Raw genomic sequence first — 15,660 nt, forward strand, 5'->3', positions numbered from 1 at the left:
AATTACATAAAATTTTTAATCGAAATACAATTAAAGTTAGTTACAGTTGTACAAAAAATATGGAAAGAATTATAAAAGGTCACTATAATGTTTTGTTAAACATGAAAGGAAATTCTAAATGAAAAAACTACAGAAAACTGTAATTGTAAGCAAAAAAGCAATTGTCCAATGAGTGGAAGTTGTATATTAAAAAACGTGGTATGTAAATGAGTTATTTCCTCTAAGAATGCATCTTATAAACAATATATTGGCATAACAGAGGGTGAATGGAAAAAATGTTTTGCCAATCATAAGCTATCTTTTAAAAACAAAAAGTATTCAAAAGACACCATGCTTTCAAAATATATATGGGAACTAAAAGATAAAAATATTGATGATTTCATACTGAATTGGTCCTTCGTAAAAACAGCGCCTGCATTTAACAGTATTTTCAAAAAATGTATACTATGCCTACAAGAAAAATTTTAAATAATTACACATGCAAACCAAGAATGTTTATTAAACAAAAAATCGGAATTAAATTCTAAATGTCGGTACGAAAACAAGTTTCTCCTAAAAAACTACAAAAATAAATGAGCTCAAATAATAGTTACATTAAGTTCCATTGTTTTAAAAAATTATTTTTCTAAAAAAGCAAAAGTAATTATTTCTAAAGAATTCTTTTTAATAGTGTCAGCAATTTCCACAAATGGGTGAAAATTTACAGTAGTTAAGACATTTGCGACCTCCTGTAATTAAATTCTTGGTATAAATTGAAGTTTTATTAATTTGATCTTTCATTTCTGATGAGTCTTTATTGATGAAACACAGTGTTAAATGAGATAAATTTTTGTTAAGTGTTTTCTAAAAACTTTTACATATTTATATATATATATATATATATTTATATATATATATATATATATATATATATTTATATATTTATATATATATATATATATATATATATATATATATATATATTTATAAATATGTATATATATATATATATATATATTTATAAATATGTATATATATTTATAAATACATATATATTATATATATATATATATATATATATATATATATATATATATAAAATTTGAAAAGTTACTCCAAAGGCTATAAACATTTGGAGAATATATATTACAACAACTTGGTAATACAAAATAATTTTTAGTATCACAGTCATTTACAGTCAGGTAAATTATTAAAGAGTACTTGACTTAAACATAGTACTTGTCATCTTTAGCAATAAGCTAAGCTTCATTACTTTAGTCTAATTGCTGCTAACAAAGTTGCAATGTTTCTGGCCAGAGTAATAATTCCATCTAGTACAACAAATCAACTATGGCTGAACCCATATACCAGTATAAACTGTATAATATTATATTATTAGCATAAAGCTTTAAAGCTGACTAGTCAAAATTGACTAAAACAAAATTATAAAAAAATTGATCTTACCCTTGTTTAAATTTGGATGAAACACTAACTCTTCATATATATCACCACATTCATTTTCACTCTATTAGAGAAATATAAATTATAAAAAAATTTTAGAGGAAAAACGAAGTTTTATTTATATATAAATTTTTTTTGTAATTTTATGATGAGTTTCATTAGATAAAATTTTGTGCAAAATAAACACTGCAGACGCTAAAATAAAAAAATTCTTGTTTCTTTGCTTCTTTTTGAACTACGCAAATCTAGGAAACATGTCATTTACTAGTGTTACTGCTTTTATATATTTCCTTTTATTTACTTTTTTGTTTATGATTATATCAATGTGACCTTATCTTAACTTCGGATTTCATAAAATAATAAGTACCAACTTAATAATTAAATTTATAAAAAATGAATACAGATAGAAAAAAAATTTACTTAATTTAGCTCACCAGTTTTACGAAAGCCATGATCAGCAAAATCGTAATCATTCAGTATAACAAGTCATTACTAATTCCCATAAGATAGTAGACCACTATTAAAAATCAAGAAAATTATTTTTTCAATTTAAATGTTTTTAAGTAATAAAATTATCGAAGATGACAAATTTCGAGTTTTTTTTATATAAAAATAAAGCTAACCCTATTAAAAACCAGTTTTTAAGGCTCTTTTTAAATTTTTCCATAGCGAGATATTGTTTCATTTCTATGAAGCTAAAAAGGAAGTGAATACCATTAAAATACAGAAAAAAACTACATGTGTGGTGACTGCTACTCTAAAACTACTTTTTGTTTAATAATAAATGCTTTTGGTGCAGTATGTTACATGGCTTTTAACAGATTTCTTCACTATATGTCTATTTACTAAACAACAACCACAAGTATCTTTAGCTAATTTTCTGTGTTCTTACCGTAGTTCATACCTTGGTTAAATTATTACTAAAATAATGGGAAACAAAGATAAAAGAAAAAGGTATAACTAAAAAACGTAGACTCTTCAGAGAAAACTAACATAAATCATCAAACAATGTAGCTGAAGAAAAACTAATTTACAAGAACTGTAATTCTTGTAAATTAGATTTTCTTCAGCTACATTGTTCAAAAAAATGCTCAGCAAAAAAAATGAACAAATTGTCATCCAGTTCTAGTAGTAAATCTTCTCTAGATATTGTAAATAATGATTTTGTTAATAAAAATAATTTTTCTGCTCATGATGATTAGTCCAATAACTGCTATATTTTTATAAGCACTAACATTTTAGAAGAAATAATAACTGTCATTGGCTGCTGTCGAAAATGTTTTGCAAATGTGACTTTAAACCATGATGCTTAACTTAAAAAAGGTTTAATACAATTTATTTCATGTGTATCTTGCTTATGGGAGCAAAGGTTTTATTCTACTAAAACCAGTTACAACCGGTCCAAAAAGTTTTGACATTAATTTTAGAATTATATAAGCTTATAACAAGCAAACCAGTTACAATCGATCCAAAAAGTTTTGACATTAATTTAAGAATTATATAAGCTTTTTGAGAAACAGATAAAGAATACTCTAGTTTAAAAAATTCTGTAGTTTAATGAATATGCCTGATCCTATAAACAAATCTTCTTTTAATTCTTTAAATGAAGAAATTGCCAACTCTTACAATAACATTGCCGAAGCTAGCATGCTGCAGGTAAAGAAGTAAGAATAATAATTTTGAAAAGAAATTATAATGATCATATAGTAGTCAATGAGGACACTTCAGAGGACGGAGCTTGGCAAACGAGAGGATACTCATCATTCAATAAATTTGTTACCGTAATTACCAAAACAAATGAAAAATGTATAGATTATCGCAGACTTTCAAAGAAATGCAAATCTTGTGAGTATTGAATGCACACAAAGGTTCGTCAAAAGATATGATGTTTAAAGACAATCATGTCTGCTCAATTAATCACAAAGGATTAGCTGGATCAATGGAGGCAAAGGGTATTGATGAATGTTTTCAATTCAACATTGAGGCAAGAACATTAAGATATGTTCGATACATTGGTGATAGTGATTCTTCCTCATATCCAGCCATACTTGCAGCTAATCCCTATCCCTATCAATGTGTAGGTCATGTCCTGAAACGTATGGGCACTAGACTATGACACTTAAAAAAAAGTACCGACAAAAATGATCTTGAAGACAAAAAGTCACTTGGTGGCAAAGGTAGGCTGACTGAAAAAGAAATTAACAAAATTCAAAATTACTACAATATTGTTATTGGCCAAAACATTGATAATCTTTATCAGATGGGTAAAAATATGTTAGCAGTTTTACAATACTCATGTGTGGCAGAATAATATCTACTTTTTGAGTTATTTGTTTTGAATAAAAAAAAGTAGTCAATCCACTAAATAATCCATTGTTTACACTCACTCTTAATTGCTCTTGATGCATTGCATAGTAACATATGTTTATTTTTACAAAAAATATTTAAAATTTGATAAACAATTGGCATTATAAACTTAAATTCTTATCCATTAATAATAGCTTCTGTTAAATAATTATTCATTATATTATAATCAAACAATTTAAATACACTGTGGAACCATTTAAAAATATAACACCATTTAAAACTGTATTTAAACTTTTTGAAGTAGTAAATAAAACTTGGTAACCTTTTTTAACTGCTTATAAATTAAATGGAAACGGAAACATCAAATGATATATATAAAAATTCGATTAAGCTAAATAAATACCTCTAAATCAGAATTTAAAAAAGTTGGAATAATAACTGCAAAAGCAGCAGCAGATAATTAAGTTGCCAAATTTTTGCTGCCTATAATTTTTGCCAGATTAAATTCATACCAAATATTTTTAATATTTTAACTACCCTAATAATAAGTTCCTTTTTTTACGACACTATACTCTAAATATTTATTTTTATATTAATATTAATAAAAAAATCAATTATCATTGTTATTACTGCTATTATTTATACAAATACTACTACTAGTATTGTTACTAAATACTACTAATTTTTAATAAATAGTTAACAAAAAAATTATTAATAAAAAACTAATTGTTAATAAATACTACTAGTATTGTTGTTTTACTATTCTTAAAAGTATATTTTATTATTTTTGTCATTGTTGTTGCTGCTGTTATTGTTATGATCATTGTTATCAATATTGTTATTGATGTTGTTATTATTATCATGTTAACAGTAATAAAACTTATCAATTATCATTGTTATAATTTTTATAATCATTAATGAAACTGACGCACTATTCACCCCAATTTGGGGGGTGACTAGATACACCGTGTTTTAATTTTTTTCTTTGAAATAAGTTAAAATTAAAACATTTAATAACCATAAACAAATAGGTCTAACAGAGACATTTGTTTGAGCAAAAGTTTGTTCATCTAGAACAACTGCAAATATGCAAAACTTCAAACCAAAGTTGAAAATTGTTTCTACTCATCCTAATTTACTGTATAGATAGATTTATTCCATCTATACTTCAGGTTTTTTTTGTGTCTTCTGTCTATTATCACTTATATTATGTGACAGTAAATAAAATCCCGTTACAGTTTGCACTGATGAGTTTTAAATGATAACATCATTTATTAAAATAATAACTGTGATAGTGCTTTAACTGAACGATTATGTTATAAGACAGGATTTAACTGAAATATTTTCTTATAACATAATATTATATAAATGAACTTGATAATATATAACACAATAATGCAATATTATTTATATATTATATAATATTATATAAATGAAAGCATTGATACATGTGAAATATTTTATTAGAAGAATATCTCTTTAGAAGAGATATTGTTCTGCTAAAACATTTCACATATATCACAAAAGCAATATACAGACTTTACTCATATATATCTGAATATTCCTGACTGAATATAGTTATTGAGTATAAGTTTTTATAAAAACAAGATTATAATTTTAGACAATTTTAAAAGTTTTACAAACTAAATAAAGTCTTCTCACTGAACTTCTTAATTAATTTAATATTGATCTTTTTTTTGAAGCGATTCTAGTGTACCCATGCGCTTTGCAACCAAATTTTAATTTTTCTGTTTATTTAAAAAAAACCGGGCACAATTATACGTATTATTGAACTATACGTGTTATTTTATGTACATATTATATATACGTATTATCTATACGTATTAATTTAAAACTTAAAACTAAATGCGCAATATTATGGTATCAACAGCGGTATATAATACATGATAAATACTTTGGCTATTTACAATGCAAGATATGTCGGCTGGGTTAGAACTAACTTGTGAACTATAATGATTCGTTTTTTATTGAGCAGCCGTGACAAAGTGGTTAGAGTTCTGGTTCAGTACCCAGAGGTCCGAGGTTCGACAACAAGCGACATTGGTACGGAAGGAGGCGTGAACCTCTTGTTAGATGCTCTCCTGTGGTGCTCTGTGATAAGACCGTTAGGACTTCTAGGAGCACCTAAAATAACTTAAATAAATAAAAAAAGATGAAAGCGTGAATTGCGTATAAATTTACACTATTTATATTGCTTTCTTTTATGACCTCATAAATTCAGTTCAAAAAATACAATGCAACTTGAACTTCACTGCTTGCAACTTAGAAATCTTTTGGTATACTTATATCACCTCGGTGTTCATATTACCGAAATCTACCCTATAGAAGATTTTTATCATATTCTTTTACATAAAGTCAATAACAAACTTTTAAACTTAATATATAGTAAATCATTTACGCGTGATTTTAAAAAAAGTGATTTACATAATTTTTAATTGAAGTGAAATATTTCGCATAACTACCTTCAAGTAAAAAAGTATTTTAAAACTAATTTCAAGTAAAAAAATATTTCAAGTAAAAAAGTGCATGCATATAAATACAACTATAATAGTTTTTTGTATGGTTTTATAATAATATGTGAAGACTTTTTAAACGAAGTATCGTTTATTTTGTGTGAGTAAATATTATTATATATTATAACATTTATATATTATAAATATATATTATAACATTTACATTTTTTATTGTTGTTAGTTTTTTCAAACCATGTTTATAACATTCAATACAACTTTATTTCCTTTTTTAACACAACTGCTTTTCAAAGCTAAATGACATCAAGAAGATTGCCATAAGTTTAGTTGTTTTACGGGTAATTTTTTATATAAACGCCCGTTGTTTTTAATTTAATGCTTTAATGATGTTTTCATTAATAGTAGTAGTAGTTTAGTAGTAGTAGTAGTAGTAGTAGTAGTAGTAGTAGTAGTAGTAGTAGTAGTAGTAGTAGTAGTAGTAGTAGTAGTAGTAGTAGTAGTAGTAGTACTAGTAGTAGCTGTTGTTGTTATTGTTGTTGTTGTTGTTGTTGTAACCAATATCTTAAAAGCTCGTGAAAGCATTCGTTTTTAGTTTATACGTTTTTTGTTGAGCTGTATACTTTTATTTTGCACAGCTGCTGTCCAAGATTATTAATGAAAAAATTATTAATGGCTAATATGCACTTTAAGTGATTTTAAAAGTGGCGACCGGTAGTAATAATAAAATATATACAAATGTTTATCGTAAAAACTGTGAATGTATGATATCACATAATAAAAAATTAATATTAGTGTTTTTTATGCATGCAATTACAAGTCGACAAATTTTAGGTATAAAAAAAAAAGAAAAATAGAAAGAAATATTTTTGATTTCTTTTTTATAAATTTATTAAATTTTTTCATTTTATTTATTTTGCTGTTTTTATAAATTACGATTCCCTTTCACAAAAAATAAAGTATAATTACTAATGCATAAATAATAAACAGACAGGAGCTCAAAGAAGATATGGATGGAAAGATACCAACCTAATAGTTTCATAAAGCCCTACAGATCATAACAATTATAGTAAAATATGGGTAATAAATCAGTAGAAACTGATAAATCCACAATAACTCCAAAAAACTTTATAGTATCTTGTTTTTTAATTTGTTTATAATTTATAATAAGTATTGGCTGTTTTAGAGGAAAGTTTTCTTCTTGTGTTTTTTTATGAAAAAAGATATATTGTGTTTTTTCAATATTAAGAGAAAGTTTGTTTGATCTGAACCAATCATTTACTTTTTCTAATTCAATGTTCATGTCAGCATAAAGTTGAATAATATTGCAGTTAGATAAAAACAGATTTGTATCGTCTGCAAACATGATAGCATTTAGTTTTACTGATGCATGATTAAAATTATTAAGTTAATGCTTTTATATAAAACGCAAAAATATTTTATAAACTGACTTACCTGTTTACCTCCTGTATTTTAGGTGTCAAATTTTTCTTACTTACAACATACTATTGAACTCTAAGCATTAATAAAACTAAATGGGCTGTTTTCTAATGGCTCTTTAAAAAACGATATTTACCACAAAGGTAGCCTGAAATATTTATTTTTATAAAATTAAAATAAAGACAGATTTTTTTGCAAACTTTTTAGGAGGGGTTCTTAACGAGAACATTTCAAAATATTGATTATAGTTGTTTAAAAACATCTAAAACTAACAGAGTCTAATACACAAAATTGTAAAAGATATTTTATAACACAAAAATTTTTACATGAACTCATAACTAAAAGTTTCTATGCATTGTTTTTCAAACAAAAATGAAACTTATTTTTAGCTAATATATTTTTCTTTATGAAAAATTAATTTCATAATAATAGCACTAAAATTTCGCACCACAGATACATTCATGAGTGGCGATATTATTTTCACAACGCAAAAAGTTTGAGAACGCTTTAATTAGATGATAGCCGCTAATTACTGCATATAAATTTACGCTAATTGTATTGATTCCTGTTATGACCACATAAAGCCAATTCAAAAAATATAAAGCAACTTTAACTTCACAGCATACATCTAAGAAATCTTTAAGTACGCTCATTTTACCTAAGTGCTCATATTACCCTAATCTACCCTATTTATGGAAACAAAAATACTTAATGATTTATAACTCAATACTTATTACGACTTATGCTTTACATACATTTGGAAAAACACTTTAATTTTACTCATCTCTAAAGACCTTTTTTTTAAACCCAATTAATTAAATATTTACTTAGAAATAACAATTTTGAATACAAACAAATTTGCAGAACAAAGTTTACTAAATTTTTCATTACGTATTGTGCACCATATCTCAAGATTAAAATTGTTTTAATTAATTTGTTATATCTATTACTTTAAATATCTTTAAATATAAACTTAAAAGTTGTATTCTTTCTTTTTTTTTTTTTTTAATTTTCCACATGTCATTGATATACATCGATGATACGCATAATTAATCATCTAATAAAAATAGATTTATTATGTGTGTTTATGGTGTTTGGGGTGCTTAGAATAATCTTATGATTGAGCATATCTTACTAAGTTATAACAATTTGATTCCAGTCAATAAATGTTCATGTCAATAGTTTTTAAGCAAGTATCTTTTCTTCTTTCTTATTTTTTATACTTTCAATTAATTTCAAAGGTCAATTCGTCAGATTTTTCATATTTTTTGGATATAAATTTCATCGTTTCTTATTGTAAATGAACTTCAATTTTTAAGTTTTACTTTTTTTTTGTATATTAGACATATTAGTATTCAGTTGTTCTACATTGTGGTTAAACATTTTTGATATTATATTCTCGCGTGGATAAAATAAGGTCCTTGAATAGTGTTAATATAATTTTTGCCCTATTAATTTTTTTTCTTACAGTTCTTTAAAAGTGACTGTCAGAACTTCGAGTATCATAAAAGTTCTTTTCGTCTACGTTTTTCGACTTTGTGAAATGTACAAACAGGTTGGTTATGAAGACAGCAAGACAGGTTAGTTAAAAGTTTACATACATACACAGGTATACATATCTACACATACATAAGTTCAATATACAAATACACTTTTATCTACAGTTCAGATACAAATACACTTTTATCTACAAGTAAACTAAAACTCATATACATACATATACACCTACACATTGACATATACGTACATATATGAATAAATGCATAAATACACACATGTATAAAAATATATACATATACACACAAACACATAACTAATTCATTTTTTGTTTTAGTTTTTTTTTTTATTATATATATTTTTAATTATTTTTAATATTTTATTATTATTTATTATTTTTTTCTTACTTATTTTTCGTTTTACAACTTTACCCTAAACTTATAAAAATCGTATTATAAAAACATGAATTAATTAGCACGATATACGTTTTAAAAATAAAGTATAAGGCATGCTATCGGAAAAATCTGCCCACCTTTCTTGATCAAAAAAGGAGAAAAGCTTAAATGTATTTAAATCAATATATTTCTAAAAAGTTAATACTGTAAAGATTACATAGCGTTTTTTTCAACCCCTTCCTTGTTTTCTCTGAATAGTTTTCTGTTCTCTAAACCGTTTAATAACAGTATCTACAGTTCTTCTTGATATTTTTAATGTTTTCGCCAACTTTCTATTCGATAATGTTGGATTTTTTAAGTGTTTGTCCACAATCAAAAATCTTTGTTTAGTTTGCTCGGTTGACATTTTGAAACTAAACAATATTTTTAATTATTTTTTTCTGCCAAAATGTTTTATTACACAAACACTACCACACACAAATAAATAATTTCAAAAAACGACCGTTAACTAGCTTTACCATACCGCAAAAGGTGGGCAGATTTTTCCGATAGCATATCTTATATAATGTGCAATGAAAAAATATAAAAAATATTAGGAACAAATATCAAAGAAAAATATCAAGAAATAACAAAATAATACAAGCAAGAGCAAAATACCAGGAAAATATCAAAAACAAAATCTCGTAAATATGTATAAAAAAAAATTGTTTATACTATTTTTATAAAAACATAAGATGAGAATCCAATAAACTATTATATGTTGTATAATATATGTTTTAAGAATTCATTTAACAAAAAAGTGTTAAAAATATAAAAATGTGTCTTCGATAATAAAATGATTTCTTTTATTTATTTATTTTTTTGAATAAAGGGTAACTCTATTCGAAGAAAAATTCAAAGTTTTTCAAAACTATTCAATTCCAAAGAAAAGCTCCAAGAAATCCAATACTTTTTGATACTATTTTCAATACTATTTGAAACAATGTTGTTATGCATTTATGAGATAGAAAGATATAAGTATCGTTAGCAAACAAGAGAGTCATTAAATTAGTGGCTTTAGGGAGACTTATAATGTAAATAAGAAATTTAAGGGGTAATGTAGAACCTAATGAAGGAACCTAATGTAGAACCCTGACACAAGTTAAATCTAATAAATCAAAAGAAACAGTTGAATTAATATAAAAGAACTGTTTATAAATGCTTAAACAATTTTTAAGCTGCATTAAAACGTTTTCTTTGATTCCATAGTACTCTAATTTTTTAAATAGAATTTTGTGATCAATTGATTCAAAGACTGTGATAAGGCAATAAAAACTCCTAACAAAAATTGGGATTTCTTAAATGTTTCAGCAATACTGCGGGTGATTTAGTCAATACTACGGGTAATTTCGTCAACACTGCAGTTAACTTTGTCAATACTAAAGGTACTTTTGCCAATACTGCGGGTAATTTAGAGTATCGCTTCTTATACGTCAAAACGTTACCGATTTCTGTGATATACGGTTACTATTTTCAAAATAATGGTTACCTGAGTGTTCTACTATGTAATATCAATATTTTATGTTATAATTGCGTTATTGCTGCAACTAACATTTACATTGTATTAACTAAAATAGTAGTTTGCTAATTAAAGTGTCGTTTAACTTGGCTAATGCATTGCGTGAAAATATAAGTAATTAAGGTATAAAATACTGTCAAAATGCATAAAAATGTTCAAAAATGTTGAAATAAAGATACCTACATGAAAAAAAAAATTTAGGTAAGAAAACAAAAATAATTAAGAAATAAAAAGGTTGAAGAGCCAAACAGAGAAATACCATATGAAAAAGAGAATAGTTCTTTGAAGAGCTGTAAAAATCTTTTGGAAGAATGTGTCATCAAATAAAATCTCATCGAAATTGTCAACAAGTATGACAAGTCATATATTTTATTACCTATTATCTTTTAATGGAAAGAGTTATGAAAAAAATATTTTCCTGAAACTTAAGTAATTATTTCCTTGATTTTAATTGTTTATAATTAATAATATTTGTAGATTTTTATTCCTTATAAATTCAAGTAAAGTTTGTAAATTTTGTAAAGGCATAATTTGATTTAGTACAGTTGGATTTAGTCAAATGCAACAAAGCCAAATGAAGCAAAGGTGGATGATAAAAATTAATAACTAATGTGCTTCCTTCGTCTAAAAAGTTGACAGACTTCTATTTTCCAAGTACATCAAATATGCCAATTGTACAAGATAAAGATCAATATTAGCGATTCTCGGACCACAAGGACTCTCCGAACTTTGAATCAAGTAAAACAATTTTTCGTAGGAAATAAGAGGAGAAAGATGTTATACTGTCTCATTTGTTTCATATTAATTCAATGCAAGTAAGACCTGAAACAAAAGACACGATGTGTTAATGCAAATCTACAAAATAGGTTGTGCGAAGCTGCAAGAAAAAATCCTTTCAAAAAAAGAACCACCATTGAAAAAAAACTAAATGCACGTTGCAGCACAATCTTCTACCATTTAGGAAAAGGTTTGCCCCAGCAATGCCCTCAAATAAAGTTCAGGAAAAACCTTTAATTTTTAGCAGCTAAAGACGCCTGCGCAGCGCAAAGAAATTGCATCTCGAGATTTTTGTTTAATGAAGAAATATCCCCTGAACGAACTACACAACTAAAGAATCAGCAGGGTCTCCAATTACAAGTGCCCCCGATAAATAATTATACTTAAATAATATTTAAATATATATTCAATTAAAAAATTTTAAAAAAAGAGAAAAGTTAGGTTCTGGAAATATATTTTTAACAAGTTTTGAATCACTTTGAAAAACAAATAATTTAAAAGTTTGATGCAAACTTTTTGAACTAAGTTTAATATAAAGATAAAATTTGTATGTTTGGTTTCAGGTCAAAGTAGTGCCAAGCAACTATCAAGTGCGCCAAAATTGACCTCTTTAGCTCTTGTAAGTGGACAATTAAATAAGGGACTATCAAATAACTGATTAAAGAAACTGATTAGAACGGTAAATCAATTATCAAGCAGCAAAATGGTAGAGCCAAATTTTTGTTAGAAAATCTCAATTAATTGCGTGATTTTTTCTCCTGCAGTGACTTGAAAAATACCGACGGAAAAGAAGATTCTGGCAGAGATCGAGTTGTTGCTCACTGCAATGAATTACCAAGTCTTGTGAATCATGTTATTAAATTATGCAAAATTTATGGTGGATATTTTGGTGAGCGCTGAATTGATCGTGGTAAAGGTTTTCTAAAGTTTTGTAAAAATATTGTTAATACTGCGTTAAGGATAGATTCCAGCTTACCGCCTCAAAAACAACCTCTCACTTAAAGTACTGGCAAAGAGACCGGAGTTAAGAGACAAATTCTTGTTGCAGTATCAGAAGATTTGCCAGAAACTCACTCGAACATTGAAGAAATCTGGTCACCGATTAATGCAAAGGGAGTAAAACTAATTTTGGCAACCGATATAAAAGTTGCAAATATAATTTGTTGTCTTGAAACCCATTAATGTATCCTATGGATTTGACGTCACCCATGTATATGGTGTGACTTCAAATCCAAGTGTCTAGCCAAATTTAAAGCTTGCGAACACTGGACTTACTAAAATTTAGCCTTAAGTCTTTTCAGAAATTTGGCGGGATTGTTGTTTGTGCTAAATAATTTTGAAAATTATCCGACCGATGGAATTGCATCTCCTTATAGGAGTTGTCAATCATCATTTCAACAAGCCAGCTACCTTCCACATTTAACTGAATCCATATCTTAATGGCCAGTTAAAGAAAATAAATACAGAAAAATTTTTAAAAATGTGGCGGTACTCCAGCAACTTGCTGATTCAAACTCAGTTCCTAACATTATTCACATAATTGAAGCATTCAAAAGTTTCAATTTAGTTGTAAAAGCCTGCTTGAGATTTATCTTTCAACCAGATTTTATAAAATAATTGAAAACTTTAAAATGTGTTCCTTAATGATAACTGATGCAAACGGAACATACAAAATTCACATTGTCTTCTGTCATGTCAAAGATTTCATCAGTCGCAAAGGATCTCCCCAAAGGTTTCTTTAGTTAAAAAAACTTTATCTTGAAAATTGTGACCAAATATCACAGTAATAGGTAACGTTTTGAGGTCTAACAAAATATAAACTCAAACTGCCATAAATTCTCATAAATTTGAAACTATGAACTCTAAAATTTTTATTTCGAGACATTTTCTTGATATTAAATCACAAAAATGTTTAATCTTTGATTGTAGTCATCTTCCATGCAGTAATATTGTATCAGTATTTAATACGGTATTTTGTCTTCTGTAATATTAGCTATAAAAAAACTTAAAACGAAATAAAAAATAGAAAAATTTTAAACATTGAACAGGGCCGACGACACGGGTTTCGAAGTAGGAGTGTCAATTCTTAAAAAAAGTATGCTATTCGAGAATAGACTTCAAAAAAAAAAAAAAAAGCAACATAATAAGGTTCTTTAGAAAAAAAGTCGGGGCCCCCGTCCCCATTCCCCGGTGACGTTGAATGTGTTGAATACATTTAATTCAGTCATTCATGTATTAAGTAATCTTATTTGTTTGATGTAATTAATGTGATGTTTCCATGTAGTAAGTTCATCCAGGAAAAACTCTTAAAAACGTTGTAAGTTACAAACTTTACAATTTTAATCACTATTTAAGTAAACTCTTTTAATCTCAATTTGATCAATAAAGATTGGAGTCATATTTATGGGTAGATAATACTTTTTCTAAGTGGATAAAAAGGAGCATATTTTGTTTTATTAGTGTTTGAAGTTAACTTGTTACATTTGAACCAGGTAGAAATGTTTTTAAGCTCGTCATTTTTGTAGAAAAAAGTTTAAATATCTTTAATAGAAAGAAATAGGTTAGCATTGTTCGCAAACATAATACTAAATAGATTTACGGCTTTATTCGAGTCATTAGCGTAAATCAAGAAAATATATTTGCGGATTTGATCTACCATTTATAAATTTTCAAACTCAACCTTAACAAGGCCGTACACACCTTTTTTTGATGTTTGAGCTAAGCAACTTTGAAACATGAAAAAAACTCCATATTTAAGTATGTTTACATATATGAGGAATGAGGATGCTATGCAAAAAAATGCAGTGATTGGAGACTGGAAGCAACAAAAACCCCAAAACGTTAGCCCCCCCAGCCCCAAAAAGCAGGGCAATGAGTCAATTTTATATTTCAACCTTAAACTTAATCTACATTTATCAACGAATTTTAAATTTGATTCAATAATCTTTTTTGATCAGCTTTTATGACCTTATAAAGTTTACAGCCCCATCAATTTGAGGGGGGCAGTAAACTTTTTAAAGTCATACTTAAATATGGAGTTCTCTTCATGTTTTAAAGTTGCTTTGCTCAAACATCAAAAAAAGTTGTCTACAGCCTTGCTTAGACAATGTATTCTTTTATTCAACATATTTTTTTTATCCATTTATTTTACCATAAAACATATATATTTACAAGAATGAATGATAAACTTACATAATTAAAACTGATGTTAATTAAATAGTTACAATCTAGTCAATGCAGTGACACTTAAAAAAAAGAAACTTTTAAAAGACATATAGAGAATTAAAATATAAATAAAAAAATTATAATAATAATTAAGATAAACAAAAAAAGCGAAAACAAAAACATTGAAGAGCAAATTAAAATAAAATAAAGCACTAATAAATAATGATAGTATTAATAAGTATATATTAATAACCATGATAAAAAAAGTTAATATTAACATTAATAGTTATTATAATAATACACAAAGCAATTACAATAACAATTATAACAATAACTATAAAGCAATTACTAATCAACCTTTATATACTGAGATACTTCTAATGTAATGAAAGTTGTTTCAAACTTTTTTTTAAATATATATATTATAATTGTCTTTATTTTGCTTGTTTAATCTTATCTTCTTTCAAATCCTTATATTTCATTTTTAACATACAATATACGTATGTATAATTATATTTAAATCGGTAGAAAATAGGTTATCAAAAATTATTTATTTAACTATTTTTAACTGTTTTTTATCAATAGAGTCTCA

General features: G+C 26.2%; 1 protein-coding gene across 1 annotated transcript in view; it reads left to right on the forward strand.

Annotated features, from left to right (window-relative positions):
* LOC136075182 (uncharacterized) overlaps positions 1-15,660 on the forward strand; it is a 127,509-nt gene that overhangs the window by 13,283 nt on the left and 98,566 nt on the right. The gene's annotated exons all lie outside the window — the stretch shown is intronic.

This window comes from Hydra vulgaris, chromosome 01, assembly GCF_038396675.1.
Source record: "Hydra vulgaris chromosome 01, alternate assembly HydraT2T_AEP".
Classification (NCBI taxonomy): domain Eukaryota; kingdom Metazoa; phylum Cnidaria; class Hydrozoa; order Anthoathecata; family Hydridae; genus Hydra; species Hydra vulgaris.